This window comes from Eretmochelys imbricata, chromosome 27, assembly GCF_965152235.1.
Source record: "Eretmochelys imbricata isolate rEreImb1 chromosome 27, rEreImb1.hap1, whole genome shotgun sequence".
Classification (NCBI taxonomy): Eukaryota; Metazoa; Chordata; order Testudines; family Cheloniidae; genus Eretmochelys; species Eretmochelys imbricata.
Window position 1 is genome coordinate 2,597,109 of NC_135598.1, and position 23,646 is coordinate 2,620,754.

The window sequence follows — 23,646 nt, forward strand, 5'->3', positions numbered from 1 at the left end:
TTTTTAAAGATTTCTCTTGTGGTTTGTGCATCTTTTCCCAGAAAAATGAAACCAGCTGAAATCAGCTACAAGAAAACTTTAGAATACTGGCAATTTATCCTATTCTGTATGGACCACATTGTTGTTAGTGCACTTATATTAAATGTAGCACTAAATATTTACTGTATGCTAATGCTTTTCGATTGAGCTGACCACTCTTACCATTAAAGATTCCCTGTCATTTTTGTAAGAGGTGGGGGATCTAAATCCCTGTGTCCTGACTGGATTTTAATTCAAGTAATTACATTTTGCCAACCTAAATTCCTTTTGCATTTTAACTGGATAATAGTGGTATTCACTTTCTGTCCGACACTGCTGGAACATGTTGCTAAGCAGTGTTAAAAAACCTGGCATTTCAGTGGTGGGTGAAGTGATTGTTATATATTGCTTACCTGCCTCACAGTATTGAGACCTAATATACCAAATTTATCCCTGATAAATTCCATTGACTTCAGTGGAATTACCCCAAGGATGGGTTGTAAACATGTTGAGATCCTCTGATGCAAAATTCTGTATAAGTGCAAAGTAGTGCAAGGTGGAATTTTTTGCATGCTCACACGTGTTTCCTGGAAGTCAGTTTAAAATGGTGTTATGGGCTGGAAAAGCATGTCAGCCCTTTCACCCAGCAAGTGCTGCACTGCAGCTGGCTATTGTGCTTGTGGAAATGCAGGGAGGAGAAGTTAAGGTGAAAGCTCCATGACCCCATGCTCAGACCAGCTTGATTCCAGAGTCCCTTGCCTTAGGGAGAAGAGAGGAGCACAAGGAGAGAGCTGCAGCTGGACATTTTGGCCTGTGGAAATTGTATTTACTTGAGCTGGTTCAGCAAAATACTGCTTTTCATTAACCATTTCCCTGGCTAATTTGAAGACCCATAGTACAAATTAAGTGTTGGCAGGGAAGTTGTGTGTGTGAGAATCTGGCCTCTGTACAATGTCCTTCAAATCTTCTCTTGAGGATGAAATAGCTTTCCACTGAGCCAAGAAAGACCATTCAGGCAGAACCGACAGACCCCTTCGTCTAACAAGAAAAGCATGAATCAGAAAAAGTCAGATTAGTCAACCATATTTGGTAATAAAGTTGTGAAGAGTTCAGACCGCTTTTAAAACACGGAGACATTTGGATTACATCAACTGCACGTAGATTCTTCTGTGGGTTTGCAGTTGAGACAAATCCACAGCCTCCAAGCTTAACTCCAGAGTAACTTATGTATATGTATGTATCCTCATCCTTTATGTTCCCATAGTAACTGCAAAGCATGATTTGTGCAGAAACTTGAAATAACTAAAGTTGTAAAAGAGTGAAGTGGCTGGGTGAAGTTCTGTGGCTTGCAATGTGCAGGAGGCGCAGACTAGGTGATCACTATGCTCACTTCTGACTTTAAAGTCTATAAATCTATGAGATTCCTGCAGAGAAAGAAGATGGTCTTGTGGCTAAGAGACTGAACTGGACTCATGAGGTGTGGGGTCAGGTCCCACCATTTGCCATAGATACCACGTGTAACCTTGGGCAAATCACTGGGCCTCAATTCCCCATTGATTAAATGGGCAGAGTGGCCTTCCTTTGTTGTGGCTCCTTAGATTGTAATCCCTTAAGGGCACGGGCTTTCTCTCACTATCGAACAATATGGCAACAGTCATGGCTCTGGATGGTACTGTTGTATGAATAATAATATAGGGAAAATGTGAATTAGCTAGTGATTTATCCTAGCGAGACTATTGAAACGGGGCAGATGTTTTCCCTGTATGCAGTACGGAGCCTCTTACAGCAAAGTTGCTTTTCATTGCAGAGGTGTATGCAGGCTTTCTCCATTTTAGCCATGGCTGCTGAATCCTACTACAGGTGTCTGTATACCTTGAATTAGCTAAGTTCATGGAGGATAGGTCCATTAATGGCTGTTAGCCAAGATGGGCAGGGATGCAACCGCATGCTCTGGGGTCCCTAAACCTCTGACTGCCAGAAGCTGGGACTGGACAACAGGATGGATCTCTCGATAATTGCCCGGTTCTGTTCATTTCCTCTGAAGCACCTGGCATTGGCCACTGTCGGAAGACAGGATCCTGGGCTAGATGGACCTTTGGTCTGGCCCAGTGTGGCCGTTCTTATGGGCTTCTCTACACTGAGAATGCTACAGCAGCCCAGCTATGCCACTACAGTGCCAGGGCTTCAGTGTAAACATGGCCGACTTTAGTGGGGCGGGGACAGGCGTTCTCCATCTGCTCCCTGAGAGGCGGCAGCTACGGCAATGGGAGAATTCGTCTATTGACCGAACACTGTGTACATGGGGACTTAGGTAGGCTTAACAGTGTTGTTGAGGGGTGTGGATTTTTCACGCTCCTGGGCAATATAGTTAATCCGACCTAATTTTCTAGTATAGATCAGGCCTACGATCTAACCCCTTGCCTTCAGGCACATTAAGGGGAAGAACAAAGGGCAGTTAGCTCAGGACGTAGGTTTTCAAACTTTCATAGCATGGCCCACATCTTACCATTCACAATCCTAGGCAGCAAGTTATATGATCGCCATATTTGGGGGCGGGAAGGAATTTTCCTCCAGGGCAGAATGGCAGAGGCCCTGGAGGTTTTTCACCTTCCTCTGTAGCATGGGGCACGGGTCACTTGCTGGAGGATTCTCTGCTCCTTGAAGTCTTTAAACCACGATTAGAGGACTTCAGTAGCTCAGACACTGGTGAGAGGTTTTCACAGGAGTGGGTGGGGGAGATTCTGTGGCCTGCGTTGTGCAGGAGGTCGGACTGGATGATCAGAATGGTCCCTTCTGAGCTTAGTATCTATGAATCTATATGGGCCTGTGGTGCTCGTGCTCCACCAATATTCCTGGTGGAGCACGGGCATGGGGGCCTGGCTCCACCCATGTTCGTGGCCAGGTCTCTCCCCCGGAGAGTCCCTGGGCAGCAGGTAGGTGCCGCTCCCTGTCCCCCTCCCTCAGCCAGCGCCACAAGCCCCTTCCCCTCCCCCGCCTGAAGTAGCCCCAAGCACCCCCCCCACACACACCTATGCGGAGGAGCCTCAGGGCAGCCGCTGCGGCGCATCAACCAACCTGCTCTGGGTTAAAAGCCACAGCGTCTCTTGATTCAAAGACGCTTTTGATATGCCCCATACAGGGTCCAGGGCAGCTGAGGCAGCTGTATTTGCTACTCCCTTGCCTTAGTCTCCCCGGAACCTGCATGGGGCATATCAAAAGTGTCTGAATCAAGACACGCTGTTCCCCAGAGCAGGCAGAGCTGCAGCGGCCGGGGCCCCCAGGCCCTTTTAAATCGCCTGGGCCCCTGGGCAATTGCCCCCTTTACCCCCCTGTTGGCAGGCCTGGCCGGCATGGAGGGGGGCCCCTCCCCCAGAGCTTGCTGCTGCCGGCGTGGAGAGGGCGGGGGGGGTTCTCTGGCCCCAGCCCCCAGGCAGCCTGCCTGCACCCCAAACTCCTAATCCCCGGCCCCACCCCAAACCCCTCAGCCCCAGCCAGAGCCCTCATCCTCCCCACATCCCAACCCTCTGCCCCAGTCCTGAGCCCCCTCCTGCACCATGAACCCCTCATCCCCGGCCCCACCCTGCAGCCCTCACTCCCGCACCACAATCCTCTGCCCTAGTCCTGAGCCCCTCCCGCACTCCAAACCCCTCAGCCCCAGCCTGAGCCCCCTCCCACACCCCAAACCCCAGAGCCCTCACCCCCAGCCAGAGCCCTCATCCCCCACACATTGTGCAATATTGGGGAACTGTTAAACACTTACTGTTTCCAGTCTATTTTTACATTATTTAAAAAAATCTATATTGGCTTACAAGGCAGGTGTGGGGAAGGGGGCGCCCATTCTGCATCACCAAAAATTATACAAACCTGGTGCCCATGTTCACGATCACACAATGCTGCCGTGGCACTTGCTTATGTTCAAAAGTAACAGGAACACTAGGAGTGTTTAATAGACTTTTACCTTTGAGTGCAGTTTAGCCCCTGGGAATGAGGAGGCGGATTATATGAGCAGCTAGCACTCCACAGACCATCAGTGGTCCATGGCTACCAGTGGTCAATGGACTTGGGAACTGATGACTCAGAATAACTCTTGGATTCTTGCCAAGATAATTTTTTTATCTGTGCACTGTGGCAAACAAAATGTTTTGTTTTGAGTAAAAAGGAGTACTTGTGGCACCTTAGAGTAGTCTCAGAATACAGACTAACACGGCTGCTACTCTGAAACCTGACATTTAATTAAATTGGTTAGTCTCTAAGGTGCCACAAGTCCTCCTTTTCTTTTTGCGAATACAGACTAACACGGCTGCTACTCTGAAACCTTTGTTTTGAGTAGTTATTAATAGGGATTGAATTATGTCAAACAAATTATTTTGTTGAATGAAGCATACTAGGCAGTGTATAAATAGGAAAACATGACTCCTGCTCCAACACGCGTGCAATCTGAATGCGATACAGACTGTGTGGTTCAAATACTGTGCTAGTGATGTAGCTGCAGATGTTTAATTTTTATTCCTGTTACTATTTGTGGTCGCATCTAGCAGCTCCTGCTGAAATTGGGGACCTATTTTAATAGGATGATGTATAAACACATAGATACTGTCCCTGCCCCAAAGAGGACAGGCAAAAAATGGGTAGGGTAACTGAGGCACAGAGAGGCAAAGTGATGTGCCCTTGGTGTAAAATCCAGTCAGAAGAAGAGCTGGGAACAGCCCCCAAGGCTGCTAACCTCAGGCTGTCCACTAGACCAGTGGTTTTCAAACTGGAGTACGCGAGAAAAATCCTGTAATGGGGGACAATGCATTTTGTTTAGTAAGACTTGGGAATCTAATCAGCATTTAATAATCTCCTTTCAATTAAAACTACAGCCATATTGGTGTATGTTTCTGTCAAGGTTCCCTCCCCACTCTGAACTCTAGGGTACAGATGTGGGGGGACCTGCATGAAAGACCCCCTAAGCTTATTCTTACCAGCTTAGGTTAAAAACTTCCCCAAAGTACAAACTTTGCCTTGTCCTTGAACCGTATGCTGCCACCACCAAGCGTTTTAAACAAAGAACAGGGAAAGAGACCACCTGGAGATGTCTTTCCCCCAAAAACATCCCCCCAAGCCCTACACCCCCTCTTGATAATAATCCTCACCAAGTGACAGGTGAACACAGACCCAAACCCTTGGATCTTAAGAACAATGAAAAATCAATCAGGTTCTTAAAAGAAGAATTTTAATTACAGAAGAGGTAAAAGAATCACCTCTGTAAAATCAGGATGGTAAATACCTTACAGGGTAATCAGATTCAAAACATAGAGAATCCCTCTAGGCAAAACCTTAAGTTACAAAAAGACACAAAAACAGGAATCTACATTCTCTCAGCACAGCTTATTTTACCAGCCATTAAACAAAAGAAAATCTAACACATTTTCTAGCTAGATTACTTACTAACTTAACAGGAGTTGGAAGGCTTGCATTTCTGATCTGTTCCCGGCAAAAGCATCACACAGACAGACCAAACACTTTGTTCCCCCCCTCCAGATCTGAAAGAATTTTGTCCCCTCATTGGCCATTTTGGGTCAGGTGCCAGCGGGGTTACGTTAGGTTCTTCACCCTTTACAGGTGAAAGGATTTTGCCTCTGGCCAGGAGGGATTTTATAGCACTGTATACAGAAAGGTGGTTGTCCTTCCCTTTATATTTATGACCGTTTCTTTTCTGCTGTGTGACTCAGAATCAGAGGTTTTCAAACTGGGGGTGTGGAGGAACACTGTGGGGGCGGGTGGGGGAGCAGCAATGCCAGAGGCAACGCCCAGACGGTTCAGGCAGTCCCCACGTGGTGGGGCTGAGAGTCCCACCTGCACCCCCTGACTCACCTCAGTGGGCCACCGAGCCTGTCTGAGTTGGTGCAACCAAAAATTGTAACTCAAAGGGGGGGATTCCGCTCAAAAAGTTTGAAAACGTGTGTCCTAGGAAATACTGGCTGCTGTTTTGAAGTCCAACTTCAAGCGAAGCCACAGTTGTTGCAAAGAGACAGTCGAGACATGAAGTGCCAGGAAGCTGCAGGTGTTGAATCTGGACAGGCTTAGGTCTCTGGGAGTCACATTAGCTATCCTCCCGTCATCTGAAGCTGATTTAAATGATAGATTACAAACTACAGTTAGTAGGTCTGCAATTTCACATTTGAACTCTTGAGTGAATACCATCTGGTCCTGGTGACTTCTTACTGTTTAGTTTATTAATTTGTTCCAAAACCTCCTCTAATGACACCTTGATCTGGGACAGTTCCTCAGATTTGTCACCTAAAAAGAATGGCTCAGGTTTGGGAATCTCCCTCACCTCCTCAATCGTGAAGACCAATGCAAAGAATTCATTTAGTTTCTCCACAATGGCCTTATCATCCTTGAGTGCTCCTTTAGCATCTTGATCGTCCAGTGGCCCCACCGGTTGTTTAGCAGGCTTCCTGCTTTTGATGTACTTAAATACATTTTTGCTATTACTTTTTGAATCTTTGGCTAACTGTTTGGCCTTCCTAATTATCTTTTTATACTTCACTTGTCAGAGTTTATGCGCCTTTCTATTTTCCACATTAGTATTTAATTTCCACTTTTTAAAGGATGCCTTTTTGTCTCTCACTGCTTCTTTTACTTTGTTGTTTAGCCATGGTGGCACTTTTTTGGTTCTCTTACTATGTTTTTTAATTTGGTATACATTTAAATTGAGCCTCTTATGATATATTTAAAAAGTTTTCATGCAGCTTGCAGGGATTTTACTTTTTGTGCTGTGTCTTTTAATTTCTATTTAACTAACTTCCTCATTTTTGTGTGGTCCCCCTTTCTGAGATTAAATGCTACAGTGTTGGACTGCTGTGGTGTTTTCCCTGCCACAGGGATGTTAAATTTAATTATATTGTGGTCACTATTACCAAGCGGTCCAGCTATATTCATCTCTTGGACCAGATCCTGTGCTCCACTTAGGACCAAATCAAGAATTGCCTCTCCCCTTGTGGGTTCCAGGACTAGCTGCTCCAAGAAGCAGTCATTTAAGGTGTCAAGAAACTTAATCTCTGTATCCCATCCTGAGGTGACATGTACCCAGTCAACGTGGGGATAGTTGAAATCCCCCATTGTTATAGATTTTTTTATTTTTATAACCTCTCTAATCTCCCTGAGCATTTCATAGTCACTATCCCCATCCTGGTCAGGTGGTCGGTAATATATCCCTACTGCTATATTCTTATTATTAGAGCATGGAATTACTATTCATAGTGATTCTATGGTACAGTTTCATTCATTTAAGATTTTTACTTCATTTGATTCTATGCTTTCTTTGACATATAGTGCCACTCCCCCACCAGCACGACCGGTTCTGTCCTTCCGATATATTTCGTACCCTGGTATTACTGTGTCCCATTAATTATCCTCATTCAACCAAGTTTCTGTGATGCCTGTTATATCAATATCCTCATTTAATACCAGGCACTCTAGTTCACCCATCGTATTATTTAGACTTCTAAGATTTGTATATAAGCACTTTAAAAACTTGTCACTTTTTCGCTGTCTGCCATTACATGGTGTAATTGAATGGGACTCTTTTCCATTTGACTGTTTCTCATCAGATCCTAGCCGTACTTTATCATCTTCCAGCCTCTTCTCCTTTATAGGACATAGTGAATCTCCATTAATAGATCCTCCCCTAAGGGATGTCTCTGTCCAAACCATGTTCTCCTCCGCACCTGTCGGTTTCCCCCCATAGCCCTCGTATTAAAAACTGCTCTACGACCTTTTTAATGTTAAGTGCCAGCAATCTGGTTCCAGTTTGGTGTACATGGAGCCCATCCTTCCTGTACAGGCTCCCCCTTTCCAAAAAGCCCCCTAATAAATCTAAACCCCTCCTCGCTACACCATCGTCTCATCCACGCATTGAGACCCTGCAGTTCTGCCTGTCTAACTGGCCCTGCGTGTGGAACTGGGAGCATTTCAGAGAATGCCACCATGGAGGTCCTGGCTTTCAGTCTCTTACCGCTGTACTCAGCTCTGGTTAGATCTCAGCTGGAGTACTGTGTCCAGTTTTGGTCACCAGTGTATAGAACGGATGTGGAGAAACTGGAAAGGCTCCAGAGGCGAGCAAGAAAGATGATCAGAGGGATGGAATGCAGCCATACGAGCAAAGCTTGAAGGAACTGGGTAAGTTTAGTTTGGAAAAGAGATTAAAGGGGGGGGACGACATGATCAATGTTCCCTCTAATTTTTTCCACCCATGTGTGTGGAATGAATTTTGTTATGTGCAGCACCAATATTGAGGTAATGTGCGGATGTGTGCCATCAGTAGAAACGAAGACACCTAGATATAAGATTTTTTAAAAGTTACCACAGATGTAACCCTTCTGCCCGTCAGAGTTGGCAGCAACAAGGGCCGGGTTCAGTATATAGGGGTTCCATTCCAATAACACAATGCAAACCGGCTTGAGCCCCCACCCCGTGACCTGGGACAAATATATACCACCCCCGCTGGGCGCCTCCAGGAGGCAATACTTCCCCTCTCACCAGCACAGTGTCTGAGTGTAGCAAAAGCCTTTTAATAACAGAGAGAAACAATGTGCCATTATGTTGGGGAAACACCACCAACAGGATTCATAACGCAACCCATGAGCCAAAAGCCACCCCAAGCAAATTGGGCTTTGTCTTTTCCCTTTGGTTCTTGAGTCCAGCAACCCAAAAGTCTCTGTCCCTGGTCAGTGCAGCGCCAGAGTTCAAAAGTTTATCTGCAGAGTTTTACTTCCCAACCTGTGTGGAAATGCTCTGCTATCCGCTCTGCTCCGCTCGCCATCCTGTGAGCCCCTCCAGCCTTCCCGCTAACTGCTCTACAATATATCTTCAGGCCCCCCACACTTAACACAACACTCAGTAATTTCAGCTTGTAGTAGGGGAGCCTCAGTGCTGGTACACCATGGGCCCAAAGTGAATTCAGCTCAGCAGTCTGTAACTAGACTCCTAGTAGAATCAAAACTAGCTCTGATATTCCACCTGGAGAGAGGAGACAATACAATTGGCACATAGGGCCCTCACCAAGGCCCATACCTGTCCCCAGCCTCTCTCTCACTCAATTTAGTGGGTTTTGGAACCCATGACCCTTGCCTAGTGAGTGCTGCTTAGTTAATGGTGAGACCCTCCATCATAACAAAGGGCCAAGTACAGTTCCACTGTCCTTAATTCACATAATCAGGATAATAGTTTATTCTTCCTGCCCCAATAACAGAGAAACTGGGGCTCCTACAGCAGCCAAAATAACCATCGGGGGGGGGGGGTGGGGGGGCCTATGCAAATGAGATCAGCCCCTGAAGTTCTTTTCCACAACCCACCATGACTCGCCACCAGATGTCAGAGCAGAGCTCATCCTGACTCTGCTTACACAGGTATGGAAGAAGACAGAATATTAAAACAAGGGATAAATAACAAGGCGCACTGCTTGGGATGTTTATTTAGTATGAACCCTAATACCTGCCCCCATAAATGTAAAAATGTTTCTTTTTAGGTAATGCTGCTCTGAGGTGTCTGGATTCTCAAAATACACTCTAATGATGGTGCATCCTCAAATGCTAGGTCTAAAAGTGAAGGGAAATGGCTCTTTATGCCAACAGGTAAAGAAATCGTTCATTGTAATGCAAGGGATTTACAGCTTCTAATTTTACTGATAAAAGCAATATAAAAATAAAGAAATTTTATATTTCGATTACTGAGTTTTGAGTTGTTTTACTGCAAGTTCTACATATTTTGAACATTCAGACCAGCAGCTAATGCCAGCCATTTCTCATTACTAAAATCTTTTAGCCACCTTCCTCCTCTGTTCCCACCCTCCTACCGGCCAATACCATTCACTAGACTCTAAAACACCAAGATTTTAATGAATACTTTAGAAGTTTTACATCACTTGACTCTTAAATTTTTAGGCAAAATTGTATATCCTTAAAACAAAAGCCATGCAAAAGATATAAGCTAGTTAGAGAATGTTACTTAGAAAGCTTAACTTTTTGAAGCAAAGAGGGGGAGAGGCGTCTGTCCCGTCCCCACCGCAGCCCCAGAGCTGGGGTCGGGGGAGAGGCGTCTTTCCCCACCGCTGCCCCAGAGCTGTGGGAGAGGTGTCTCTCCACCCTGGTTCCAGGGGAGAGGTATCTCTTCCAACCCTGCTGCAGCCCTGGAGCTGGAAGAAAGACGTCTCTCCCCGCCGCAGCCCCAGAGCTGTGGGAGAGGTGTCTCTTCACGCTGGGGCCAGGGAAGAGGTTTCTCTCCCATGCCCACTGCAGCCCTGGAGCTGGGGCCGGGAGAGAGGCATCCTAGACTGTCTCCTCTCCTTAAAGTTCTAGGCATCCTGGACAGCCCCAGAGCTGGGACCGGAGGAGAGGTGTCTCTCTTGTCCCCACCGCAGCCCCGGGCTTGATCAGGACCTTTCCAACAGTCATTAAATCTACAGCTCAATGGGACCTTAACCTTGTCGTGTCAGCACTCAAAGCTCTGCCCTTCGAGCCCAGGGCAACATGTGCCATGACCCACCTGTTTATGAAGGTGGTGTTCTTAGTGGCCATAGCTTTGGTCATGGGTCAGTGAGCTAGGGGCCATGATGTAAGGCCTCCGTATATAATATTCCACAAGGAGAAGGTCTCCCTTAGGTTATACCCCAAATTCCTCCCCAAGATTGTTTCTGAGTTCCATATCAATCAGTCGATTCACTTACCTGTATTTTTCAGGAAACCCCCTGCCTCTTCCACAGCCAAGAGACTTCACTCCCTCGACATCACTTGTGCCCTGGTGTTCTACCTGCCAAGAACCAAACCCCTTAGAAAATCTCTGGGCCTCTGTTGTCATAGCAGAATGGTCAGAATGGTCAGCAGGACATATCCTCCCAGAGGATTTCTAAGTAGGTTTCAGAATGCATATCAGAATGCTACAAAATAGCAAAGCTTCCCCCTCTTGGTCATATTACAGCTCCCGCCAGGCGAGCACAGGTGGCCTCTACGGCATCCTTATTGGACGTTCTACTAGAGGACACGTGCAGCTTGGTGCTCTGCTGCTTATTCGCGTCACAGGAGCTGCAGCTGCGGATAGGAACGGCAGCACCACAAGCATCCCTGCTACCAACTTCCTCGCACCCTCCGCCACCCTGAACACCACAGTCCAACAGGATCCGGAGCAGAGGGAAGGAGTGCAGGTAGTGGAATACACAGAGAGGCAAACACTTGGAACTGGAGGAAATGAGTGCAGCAGGCCCCACAAACTCTGCTTTGCCTTCTCCGGTTGAGAGCACCCAGCTGCGCATGCATCTCCCAGTGGAGCACACACAGGGACAAAACATCTGGAAGGGCTCAAGTTACTGTGCGGTAAGTAACCCTCCTTACTGATGCAGCAGCGTTTTGACAGAGAAGCTGAGCTTGCCAGTAGCACAAGTGTGTCCCACTTTGGAGTCCTACTCAGGCAGGATCAAGCAGGCATTGACCCTCACTTCAGTCCATCAGGTGGCTGCTGCTTGACCATGCTATACAAGCTGTAACGTTGGGTTGTGAGAGCCTGGATCTGCTCCCATTTGGATTTTTGCTGCTGCTCTCAATGGGCTCAGCTGAGCTCCAGAGAACAGGCTCCCAATCTGACAGAAAGTGGGGCTTGCTTCTCAACCTGTTTTCACACTGTGACCCCATGTTACAACAGTGAAATATGTCACCTCCTGCCCGTGGAGCCAGAGAGAGAGAGGGTAAAAAACCCTATTTGTGAGCTCCAGATCCCATACGCAAACCAGCCGAAGCAGGCCGCGCTACGTCAGTGTCTTGGAGGCAGCATGAGACAGGGAGGCAGGGAAACCCTGGATTTTACTCCTGGCTCTGCCCCGAATCCCTGTGTGATCTTGGGAAAGTCATTTCGACCCAAATGTTCAAAAGTGGCCTCTTAATTAGGGAGCCTGGGAGCCTGTCTTTTCAAGGGCACGGAGTCTCTGCAGCCTCCACTGACATCCGTGGGAGCTAAGGCCAAGGATGCTTGTTTGTTATTTTAAATGTGTGTGACTAAGGGATGAGCAGGAGAGAATTCAGAGGATGGGTTACAGTCGCTTTCTGACTGGCCCATTGCAACTGTGAAGCTGCTGTGAAAATTCATCAAGATTCTGCAAGCTCTTCACACTCCGCACCTTCGACCCAGCGTACAGCTGCAGTGAGAGGCCATCCCAGCATACCCCGGATTCTTAACAGTTACCAGAAACTGGATACGTAAACCCCCTTTTCAGACGTTTCATGCTTAGTAAATTAATCCCGATCTCAGGCTGGAGCTGTACCCAAAATGCAGGGCAAGGCTTCTGTTGAGCGCACATGCTGCGGATGCAGCAGCAGGGCTGAAGTGTGGTTCGGACAGACAGTGCTGCACATGCTGCTTGACAGGTGTCACTGCCTTCCAGAGAAACGAACCAGCTTTTCCCCCTGCTGCTTCCTGCCTGGGCCTTGATTTCTCATACTTGCAGCTGGAGCCTAATTAGCAAACTTCCCACAGCAGGGGGGAAAGAACCCTGACCCCAGGGAATTTTCCCATCCTTCACCAACTACCACGTTGTACTGGACAGGAGAAATGAAGGTCCTGTTTGGGCAGTCTTTACTCAGACAAGCAGCCCGTGCTCAGCTATGTAGAGAGGAAGAAGAGTCTTGCAGGTAAAGCCCTGGACTGCAACCCAGGAAATCTGGGCTCCAGTTGTGGTTCTGCCACAGACTAGCAATGTGACCGTGGTCCAAGTCATTTAATCCCGCTAGGCCCCAATTCCACATGTGTAACATGAGGATGACAGTGCTTCCTCTGGCTGCCCTGCCTTTTCAGAGTGTGAGCACTGATGCAGGAACTACCTCTTACTATGGGAGGAGGCGCCTAGTGTAAGGGGCACCGATCTCGGTGTGGGCAGTAGGAGCTGCTTGAATGCACATAATAGTAATGGCAGTTGCAGACGCTCAGCTTCTGGGCAAACTGAGGGCGCAAGCCATTCCCTACAATGTGGCTCACACCTACTGCACCTTACAGGCTGGGTTTGGAATTAGATCCTGATTCTGCAATTCAGTGCACATGTGCAGACTGCTGCACCCCTGTATCTGGGAGCCGCGCTGCCTGTGTGCAGCAAAGGGCCTGACTGAAGGTGCGAGGTGAAGGTGCGAGACTGCAGGTGTTAACAGACCAGGCTCATCAGCTGATCTGTTACCTGCACTCCCCATGCACTGCATGGAAATGCTTCCTGCGAGGGCATCCCTCATCCCAAATGCGCTGGATTTGGGGAGGGACTGGCAGCTGCTCCCTGCAGCTCCGTGTAAGCCAGGGGTCATAGAATCATAGAATATCAGGGTTGGAAGGGACCTCAGGAGGTCATCTAGTCCAACCCCCTGCTCAAAGCAGGACTAATCCCCAATTAAATCATCCCAGCCAGGGCTTTGTCAAGCCTGACCTTAAAAACTTCTAAGGAAGGAGATTCTACCACCTCCCTAGGTAACGCATTCCAGTGTTTCACCACCCTCCTAGTGAAAAAGTTTTTCCTAATATCCAACCTAAACCTCCCCCACTGCAACTTGAGACCATTACTCCTTGTCCTGTCCTCTTCTACCACTGAGAATAATCTAGAACCATCCTCTCTGGAACCACCTCTCAGGTAGTTGAAAGCAGCTATCAAATCCCCCCTCATTCTTCTCTTCTGCAGACCCGGCAACCTATGGCACGTGTGCCAAAGACGGCATGCGAGCCCATTTTTAATGTCACGCTGCCGGCCTAGGTGAACGGAACCCCAGACCAGCAGCGGGCTGAGCGGGCCGGCGGTGTAAGATCAACATTTTAATTTAATTTTAAATGAAGCTTCTTAAACATTTTGAAAACCTTGTTTATTTTACAATACAACAATAGTTTAGTTATATAATATATAGACTTAGAGAGAGAGAGAGACAGTCTAAAAAACATTAAAATATATTACCGGCACGTGAAACCTTAAATTAAAGTGAATAAATGAAGACTCAGCCCCCCACTTCTGAAAGATTGCCAATCCCTGCTGTAGGCAAAGAGCATCGTGCAACTGCTTCTACTGAGTCTCAAAGCTACTGACCTGTGTGTGCCCTTTCCTAGGTGACAACAAGGGCAGTTTGTGAGTGCATGAGGGGTGTGTGTGTGATGTGTGAATTGTAGCCAATGATTTTAGTTTAGTATCCATTTATTGTGTGACGTTATGATTAATCAATATGTTATGTTACATATATTCATTGTATGTTAATTAGAATGAATTTGTAGGATAATAAAAGTATAAGATTGATCAGTATTTACAGGATCCAAATATTAAACATGAGTAAGACAAGCTGAAACGCAAGAACCCATAGGCTGAGGCCTGCAAGACTTTAGCTTAGCTATTTTAGGCCTTGGAGACAAGAAATGATGACTTAAGCTAATGACCGAGAAATAACCCAATGTCCTAAGATTATGGGAAAAGAGATACCAAATGGTAATACTGTGCAAAGTTACCCAGATTAATATTAGATCATAAAAATACTCCAAGGCGCATCGGTCTCAGACATGTGTCTTAAACCACGGGATACAGGTTGTGCGTCAATGCTAATGAGAACAAAGGGAACTTACATAGCCTATAGAAAATTGGGGTCCCCCTAAGTTTCCAGGGGACACAGACCAATAAGAGAAAAGAGGATTGACACTTTTATGAATATGCACAGAATGTAGGTATAGACAGAATCACATTATAAAAAAGGGATGCCAAGAACGGGAAAATTGAGCTCCCTTTGGGAGACTCCAGCAGGAACCATCCCTCTACTGATGATCAAGCCATGAGACCCATCAGACCCTAACACTACTGTTAAGGATGTGAGTATAACTATATTGTAACTTGTGCATAGGTGTGTATAGAATTTCTATATGTTTGGGTTATCATAACTGTAACTTTAATACATCTTGTAAAATAGGGCAGACTTTGTACTGATGATTGTATGTGTGGTCACTACCCTTGGTCTTTGTGTGTTCCTAGAGACTCTAACTCTGAAGCAAGTAGCAGAGGTGACTTTCACTCTGTTAAACTTGAAACTGTAGCGACCAGAGCCTACCCCATGGTGAATATTACAAAATTCACTTTAATTAAAATAAAAGGCTACAGAATCCAGCATTCATGCTTTTAATGGCCTCCTCTTGAGGATGACGTCTAACCGTTTCATTTCCCACTGCAGCATTGTCTTCTGACCATTTGACATCCCCTTCAGGCCCCGAACATGCATTGTAACAGCTGACTGATCTTTTTTTATTTGTGAGACAAGAGGGGTGAGGTAATATCTTTAGTGGGACAATTTCAGTGGTGAAAGAGACAAGCTTTCGAGCTCCACAGAGCTCTTCAGCTCTGAGAAAGGTACTCAGGCTTGGTCTATGCTATCCTGACAGCAGGATTGTCTGACTATATAGACTCTTTCCTCAGGCCCTATGCTACCAGCACTCCTAGCTATCTTCAAGACACCACTGACTTCCTGAGGAAACTACAATCCATTGGTGATCTTCCAGAAAACACCATCCTGGCCACTATGGATGTAGAAGCCCTCTACACCAACATTCCACACAAAAATGGACTACGAGCCATCAGGAACACTATCCCCGATAATGTCACGGCAAACCTGGTGGCTGAACTTTGTGACTTTGTCCTCACTCTCAACTGTTTCACATTTGGGGACAATGTATACCTTCAAGTCAGCAGCACTGCTATGGGTACCCACATGGCCCCACAGTATGCCAACATTTTTATGGCTGACTTAGATCAACGCTTCCTCAGCTCTCGTCCCCTAACGCCCCTACTCTACTTACGCTACATTGATGACATCTTCATCATCTGGACCCATGGAAAAGAAGCCCATGAGGAATTCCACCATGATTTCAACAATTTCCATCCCACCATCAACCTCAACCTGGACCAGTCCACACAAGAGATCCACTTCCTGGACACTACGGTGCTAATAAGCGATGGTCACATAAACACCACCCTATACCAGAAACCTACTCACCGCTATACTTACCTATATGCCTCCAGCTTTCATCCAGACCACATCACACGATCCATTGTCTACAGCCAAGCTCTAAGATACAACCACATTTGCTCCAATCCCTCTGACAGAGACAAACACCTATAAGCTCTCTATCAAGCATTCTTACAACTACAATACCCACCTGCTGAAGTGAAGAAAGAGATTGACAGAGCCAGAAGAGTACCCAGAAGTCACCTACTCCAGGACAAGCCCAACAAAGAAAGTAACAGAACGCCACTAACCATCACCTTCAGCCCCCAACTAAAACCTCTCCAACGCATCATCAAGTATCTACAACCTATTCTGACGGACGATCCCTCACTCTCACAGATCTTGGGAGACAGGCCAGTCCTCGCTTACAGACAGCCCCCCAACCTGAAGCAAATACTCACCAGCAACCACACACCACACAACAGAACCACTAACCCAGGAAACTATCCTTGCAACAAAGCCCATTGCCAATTCTGTCCACATATCTATTCAGGGGGCACCATCATAGGGCCTAATCACATCAGCCACACCATAAAAGGCTTGTTCACCTGCACATCTACCAATGTGATATATGCCATCATGTGCCAGCAATGCCCCTCTGCCATGTACATTGGCCAAACCGGACAATCTCTGTGCAAAAGAATAAATGGACACAAATCAGACGTCAAGAATTATAACATTCAAAAGCCAGTCAGAGAATACTTCAACCTCCCTGGTCACTCAATTTCAGACCTAAAAGTCGCAATTCTCCAATAAAAAATCTTCCAGAAACAGACTCCAATGAGAAACTGCAGAATTGGAATTAATTTGCAAACTGGACACCATTAAATTAGGCTTGAATAAAGACTGGGAGTGGATGGGTCTACACAAAGTAAAACTATTTCCCCATGCTAATTTTTCCCCCTACTGTTACTCACACCTTCTTCTTAACTGTTTGAAATGGCCATCCTGATTATCACTACAAAAGTTTTTTTTCTCCTGCTGATAATAGCCCACCTTAATTGATTAGTCTTGTTACAGTGGGTATGGCAACACCCATTTTTTCAAGTTCTGTGTATATAGATCTTCCTACTGTATTTTCCACTGCATGCATCCGATGAAGTGGGTTTTAGCCCACGAAAGCTTATGCTCAAATAAATTTGTTAGTCTCTAAGGTGCCACAAGTGCTCGGTTTTTTTGCTAGAAAATTAGGTCAGCATAACTACATTGCTCAGGGGTATAAAAAATTCACCCGAGCACAGTAGTTAAGCCAACCTAAGTCCCTGTGTAGACAGCGTTAGGTCGACAGAAGAATTCTTCCATCAACCCAGCTACCACCTTTCGGGTAGGTGGGTTAACTACACCGATGGAGAACCCCTGGTCAGCATAGGCAGCGTCTACATGGAAGTGCTACACATATCCAGCTGTGCCACTGTAGAATTTTAAGTGTGGACAAGCCCTCAGAGCGTCACAGCTAAATACAAGGTAGAACAGATTGTTTAGCATAAGTAGTTAACACACATTGTAAGAGACCATTCAGAGTGAAGTGGCCTGTTAACACTTTTACAGTCAGACCACAATAAAGGGGGGGTTAGTGGGTTACAGATTGTTGTAATAAGCCATAAACCCAGTGTCTTTATTAAGACCATGTTTTTGAGTGTCTAGCAAAGTTATGAATTTAAGCTCCCTTACAGGGTATCATCAAATAATTATAACCTATATTTGATGGGGACCCCCTCCTGAACAAAATCCTTCTGAACCTCCTCTTCAGACCTTCAAACAACCCCCCAGTCTGCCAAGCTCTTCACCAGGAACAAGTTCCCCCAGACCAGGACACCCCACCTCAAAGTGGCACCAGACCCTGCCAGAACAACAGATGTAACCTGTAGACATATCTCCAGTCCTATGATGATCAACACCGCCCACAACACACCTTTCAATATCTATGGATCCTACGCACGTGCCTATCTCATGTGGTGTACCTCATCCAGTGCACTAAATGCTTCAATGACAACTATGTGGGTGAAACCAGACAATCACTGCACTCTCGAATGAACTCTCAGAGACAAATGATAAAAAACAAAAACACCCTATCACCCATGGATGAACACGTTGTGAAAAGTGATCACTCTATATCTGACCTCTCAGTCCTCATCCTCATCCATGCGCTCAGGACAGAATAGAGAATTTGAACACACAGTGGAATATCATATGATGAATGAATGAAGATTTGGCTTCAGCTTCTTTTTTTATCACAACTAGTGGCTCGATCTGATCTTTATGCTATGTTTCCTGGGCTGAAAGAAGTAGGAATTCATCTCTTGTTTCTCCCAGTCACAACGGCTACAGTTGAGCGTTCTTTTTCATCATTGAATAGAATTTTGTATTCTGAAAGAAGTCGTCTTCTGCCTGATCATGTGAATGAACTAATGAGCACATCAATTGAAGGAATGGAAGTACCGGACACACGAGAAGCCACCAAAGATGAACGCATTGCATTCAAGAAGTTCATTAACAGAGTTGTGCAAAACTATAACAAGAAACCAAGAAGGATGTAGATGTAGAGCTTCATAGAAGGCTTGAGTAGCCAACTTTAATTTGTGTGATGATTTTAAAACATGAGTTAAATCTAATCAAATGGTCATGAAACATTTTTCAATGTTTACTATGGTGCCATAGAGCCACCTTCACCCTCATGGTGTCACCCCTCATTGGCCCTGATCTCCCCGTGCCCTGTAAATTCGAAACCCCCCCCCATTTAAATTCCTGGGGAAAACACTGTTCCCCTGCCCCCCCTCACCTCCCCCACACCTTGTAACTCTAATAGGTTGGAACCAACACGGCGACGACAACCCGTTTTTGCGCGAGAGATGAAAGATGTTCGAGTACGTCTACACTACGAGCACGGCAGCAGCAGCCACTGTAGTGTAGACACTGGCTACAGCAGTGCCAAGGGTTTCTCCACTTCTGTAGTGAATCCATCTCCTTGAGAGGTGGTGCTAGGGAGACGGAAGAATTCTTCCATTGACCTAGCTTTGGCTCCAGTAGGACCTAGCTATGTTGCGCTAGGCCTCTGATGTCGCAGTCCTAACGGACTCCCTGGATTTATGAGGCTGTTGAGGAGTCCCAAATAATTTGTATTTTTCCATGTGCAGGGCCAGACAGGGAAATGGATTTTGCTTTGCTTGCTCCGTTCAGTCATGACTGAAAAATCACAGCCAGATGGTCTATGGTAATTTCTGGAATCAGAGGAACAAAGGAGATGCTAAGTTCAGAAATTTCTCATTACGGAATAGCAGGGATCTGCACGGTGCTTGCTAAGAATACGCTTTTTTCACCCCTATAAATAAGATTCTTTTTTTCCTTTTAGGAGGTTTTTAATCTGCTCTGGATGGTGCCGTACCTGTTAGCAGCTACTTAGCCTGCTGTTCTCAATGATAAGATGGAAGGGTGGGTGTCTGACCTTATACAGGGTAATACAGTCATTGCTTTGATGAGTGTGCCCGTGAAGAATGTGGTAAGTTTCTGTGTTATGTTTATTAAAAGTCTGTGTGACTCATGCAGTGACCCTTTCCTGTCTGGATGTGAAGGGGTTAACCTCTTTCCAGACACAGGGGTGAGCACAGATTGACTGGAAATGTCTGGGTTGGTGTGATTGAACTGCTCTTCCTAGCAGATGCGGAGCTTGCCAGGCCAATTTGCAGCAGCCTCATCTGGCAAGTGCAGGGCCCAGAGCCCCCTCTCGAATCTGGTCAGAGGCAGGTGTCAGTGATGTGTGACATGGCCTGTGGGAGCCTCTCGTTGGCCCACCTGTGACAGCTGACTGCACGTTGACCCTGGCCCAGTCGAACTCAGTACAGGACGGAGGGCCCCTGGGCAGTGTGGCAAATCCAAGCCAGGTACATGCTATCAAGCCTGTCTTGCAGTGGCTCAAGAGTGTGAGTGCCAACCTCAAGTAGCAGGGCACAAACGCCAAACTGACTGTGAGTTCTGTACTTAGATTTCACCATCAAGTGTAAACTCACCGGGCACTATAACAGCCTTAGCAAGGAGTCACAGACAGTCCCTTGGGTGCTCCATGTCTTGCCACCAGTAAGCCTACGTTTGTGACCAATGGTCTCTTATACCAAGAATCACAGCAATATTCAAGTTACTTCTGGACGCAAAGGACCAGTCCCTTATCCCAGGTCAGTTGCACCTTAGATCTCCCAATCCTGTAATATGCTATTTAAAGATTCATTAGTGGGAAAGGGAAAGAAGAGTTATTGACAAGGTTAAAGCAGGCAAACATGGATACACACAAGTTACAATCTTAAATTTCAAAAGATTAGAAAAGCTTCTATAATAAAGTCCTGTCGAGCTAACCCAGGCTAAGCAGCTGAGAATCCCTTGCTCTGGCTAGTTTCAGAGTAACAGCCATGTTAGTCTATATTCGCAAAAAGAAAAGGAGGACTTGTGGCACCTTAGAGACTAACCATTTTATTTGAGCATGAGCTTTCGTGAGCTACAGCATCCGATGAAGTGAGCTGTAGCTCACAAAAGCTCATGCTGAAATAAATTGGTTAGTCTCTAAGGTGCCACAAGTACTCCTTTTCTTTTTGCTCTGGCTAGAAACTTTGCCTCCAGAATCCAAGCAGCCTAGAGAGCCAGTTCACATCATTCTTGTTAGGGGATTTTATTCTCTTCCCTTCCTCCCACCCCACCCCGCCATGTGCAAACTCAGCTGATGGGAGGAATCCACTTGCATGACTCATCTCCATGGGAGGAATAACTGAACAACAAAGTCTTTTGTCCTTCCCACACTCGTCTGGGGTTGATGGCCTTTTCCTGTTGGGAAATCAGCGTTTCACACGAGTTAATATCTCTCTCCTGTTTGGTGATTTACACAGCTACATATTACCTTACAATATGGATAGAGATGTTCTTCTTCAAGTGTTTGCTCATGTCGATTCCAGGCTAGGTGTGTGCACACCCACGTACGCGACTGTCGGATGCTTTTCTCTCAGTGGTATCCGTAGGGCTGGCTCTGGTGCCCCCTGGAGCCCCATGCTCATGCGCAGTATGGGAAGGGCCACCGGCCCTGCACCCTCTCCGTTCCTTACCACCCATGATGGTTGCTGAAATGCCTCTTTCTCTTGCAAGCTCCCATCATGGTTCTTGTTCTGGACTCTCCGAGTTATTCTTACTGTACACAGTGAGCTAGCTGAGTGTATTTGGTAGTTGGGGTTAGTTGGCATGCCCTGGATTTAAGCCATGTGACAATGTCACAAATTCATGCCAGTTAGTGACCCACACATGAGCTGTTTGAAGTACCTCAGCGAGGCTCATATTCAACAGAAGTGCAGGATCTGTAAGTACTTTAGACCCCGCATGCTTAAAGACAGTACATTAGGCTGCAGGCCTTGTTGATGGAGGCCACCCTATGCCCTGCATCGGAACCAGGTTGTTCGGACTTGGTACTGAGCATGTCGGCATCGGTGCGGAGTGCTCCTCTGGCATTGGGCGCCTCCTGGCACCGCCCTCCCTCCCCTGTGCCCAAGGAAAGACAGAAAAAGTCGCAGTGACACATGGGTCCCTCTCCAACTCCACGCACGGCAGCACAAGAGTCTCCAAGCAAACTGACACCCGCGCAGGGCCACTCATCATCCCCGGAGCCGTGTGCAGTGGTGGGGATGCTGCCTAGGGCACCAAGCCACCACCAACTCCCAGGAGCAATCAGGGCCCTTTACACCCCTCGACACTGGAGGCTTTTCAGGCTGCAAAGGACTTACTGTCTCTCCCCTTTCGACCCACACCTTACGACTGGGGAGAGCCCTTTGGGGGAGCCCTCCAGAGCACTTCCCTCAAAAGGGAAATCCATGATGGGCTCACCTCCTGCGTGGCACCGATTGCCATCGTGGCACTGGTCACCAGCTCAGCATTCCCCTTCACAAAGACGGTCTCTGCCGGTCACTGGTCCTCACTGTCCCAACACTGCTCCCCAGCCCCTTGGAGCACGTTGCTGGCACCATGCAATATGGCTCCAGCACTGTGATGGCAGTCCCCACAGCAGCACACAGCGTGACTCTGGCCCAGCGGCATCGGTCACCAGCACCGCCCCCCAGCACAGCACCACTCTCCAGCATGCCGCAGTCAGCCCGCGGCTGCAACAGCACTGTCCCGGTCTCCCGGGGAGGAGTCCTCCTCAGGCTCCGAGAGTGAGCCTAGCTCTCCCTCGAAGCATCGATGCTACTGATCCTATGGACAAGAGTCCGCAGCCGGCCCACCATCAGGCCCCTGGCCACCTGCCCAATGGCCACTCCAATGGCAGTATTGGACCCCCTGGAGGTTCCCTCTTGGGCTGGGCACATACTCCCAACAAGTGCCCTCCGTGGTTTCAGAGGCTCACACACGGTCTATGCAATGACCATACCGGAGACCGACTCGGAACCGGACAGAGGCCTCAGCAGCTCCGGTGCAGCCGGCTTCAACCGCTGAGGAGGAGCCAGCCGCACCACTGGTGGCTGCCTCCTTCTATTCCCCCAACAAGGCAGTGGCTGGTCCAGCCACATTATTGCCACCTGACGACATCCGTGCCCACCAGGAGCTTCTCAAGAGGGTGGCCCCAACGTAGGGCTAAAGATCGGGGAACTTAAGGAGCCAGCTGACAGCCTTTCTGATATCTTGGCTGCGGTTGCCCCATCCAGAGTGGCCCTTCCAGTGCATGGCGGGGTGCTTAAATCATGAAGGCACGGTGGCAAACCCATCAACTTCAAAAAGGGCAGAGAAAAAGTACTGTGTCCTAGCCCAGGGGGTTGAATATGTGTATCCCCCTGGGTCCCTGGTGGTCTCCACCTCCAATCAGCACGACAGACAGGGCAAACTAGTGCAACCCCCCAAAAATAAAGATGCTAAGAAATTGGACCTGTTTGGCAGAAAGATTTATTTGACTGCCAGTTTGCAGCTGCATCTTGCTAACCAGCAAGCATTGCTGGGGCGGTACAATTATAATGTTTGGGACTCAGTGTCCAAGTTCAAGGACTCCTTGTCCCAGGAGACCAGGCAGGAGTTCTTGGCCATAGTGGACGAGGGCAAGGCAGTCGCCAGAGCCTCTCTCCAAGTGGCATTGGATTCAGCAGCACGCTCCATGGCCTTGAGTGTCACCATGTGGCACAGTTCATGGCTGCAGTCCTTGGGGCTCTCGAATGAGGTCCATCTCTCCAACCAGGACCTCCCCTTTGAGGGTGATGCTTTGTTCTCCTAGCAGTTGGGAGATCCTGGTTGGAGAGCTGGATTTCATTCGAGAGCCCCAAGGACTGCAGCCATGAACTGCACCGCATGGTGACACCCAAGGCCATGGAGCATGCTGCTGAATCCAATGCCACTTGGAGAGAGGCTCTGGCCACTGCCTTGCCCTCGTCCACTATGGCACTGTGACCACCAGGCTGCATGGACTGAAAGACTCGTGGGCTGCCTTGCATTCTCATGGCCTCTATACCCCTTAAGTCGCAAGGCGGCACTTCCAGCCATCTCCACCGCTATCCAGGTACTCAGGTCCTCCCTGGCAAAGCTGCTGCAGGAGGAAAGACAGATGGGTTGAGCAGCTCCATTCAACCCAGTCTTCCTCGGCCCCACA